Source organism: Oncorhynchus nerka, linkage group LG21, assembly GCF_034236695.1.
Source record: "Oncorhynchus nerka isolate Pitt River linkage group LG21, Oner_Uvic_2.0, whole genome shotgun sequence".
Classification (NCBI taxonomy): domain Eukaryota; kingdom Metazoa; phylum Chordata; class Actinopteri; order Salmoniformes; family Salmonidae; genus Oncorhynchus; species Oncorhynchus nerka.
In genome coordinates, this window is record NC_088416.1 from 9,016,171 (window position 1) to 9,017,576 (window position 1,406).

The following is a 1,406-nucleotide window of genomic DNA, read 5'->3' on the forward strand; positions in this document are numbered from 1 at the left end:
TTACTGTCTGAGTCCCATGCTCCACTCCTTGATACAAAGAACCGGTGTATTTTAGATTTAGTCCTGAGGACCTCCTCTCGCCAATAACAAAAAAAAGTGATGTAGGACTGCTACAGGAATTGAACATTTGTGTAAACTCTCCCGCACTACATGTGGCGTAGTCCGGTATCCCAAGTTGGAAGGTGTTACATCTCGGCGGATAGTCTGCAGCGATGGACACCTGTTCAGCGGTTGCGCTGTTACAATGTGCAAGAGGGCCGTTTCTCTTTTGTGTATCCCCTGTGCTCTGTTGGCAAGGAGGCCCCAGGTTCTCAGCCGTTGCTGGAGTGCAAGAGCCCAAGATGGTTCCAACCAGGACCATCGCACGTTAAGTAGACATTTTAGAATGTTTGGGTATTACTGCTTTTAAAACGTTAGTCACGGGAGCTTCAATGATGTCATAGGGGGGACTTTAGCTCTTCTATGAATTGATTTCTCACTGATCTTTGCATGCTCTCACAAATGCCTTGCCTTAATGGATTGCTAATTGCCCTTTATTGATTGGGTGTGTGTGCTGTGACTTGGGAATTTGCTGTACTTAATTGTATCAACTTTTTAACCACCCTTCCTGTGATTGGAGCATCCCTGAACTAGGCTCTTTCATTGCAGTTCACGCCCTCTGCCTCCTTTTATAACCTGTGGTGCACCTGTGTTCAGTGGCAAGCACCTCTGGCAGTGTGGAGAACAGAGGGTACAAGCTGTAGTACAATGTCTGAAGCTAGCTCACAGTGGAGTCCATCCTGAACATAGTTTGCCCTGCATTCATTGTTGTCGGCTATCTTTTTTTTGCTAGTAGGGCCACTCCCTCTCCAGATAGATTCCTTATGAGGATGAAATTATGTAACCTATTGCTCTTAAAGAGACCGTAATGTGATTGTAGTCATAGGTATTATAATTGTCTTGTAGTGCACAAGTCACCATCCGGGTATTTATTGCTATTTATACTGGTAAACAAACTGTAGTTTTTTTAAATGTATCTTCAAACGGTCCATTACATTTGTGACAGGCCACTTATTGAACAATTCCCCCTCATTAACAGGAACTTTAGTCTGGTAGTTGTGCCATTTTAGGTATCCCTAGTCAGCATGTGTTCAATATACACTGGGTGTACTAAACATTAGGAACACCTGCTCTTTCCATGACATGGACTGAACAGGTGAAAGCTGTACACATGCATCGATGCCACTTGTTACATCCACTTCAATCAGTGTAGGTGAAGGGAAGGAGACAGAGGTTAAAGGGTGTTGAAGCCTTGACCCATGGATTGGGAATGTGTGCCATTCAGAGGGTGAATGGGCAAGACAAAATATTTAAGCGTCTTTGAATAGGGTATGGTAGTACGTGCCTGTCGCACCGGTTTGTGTCAA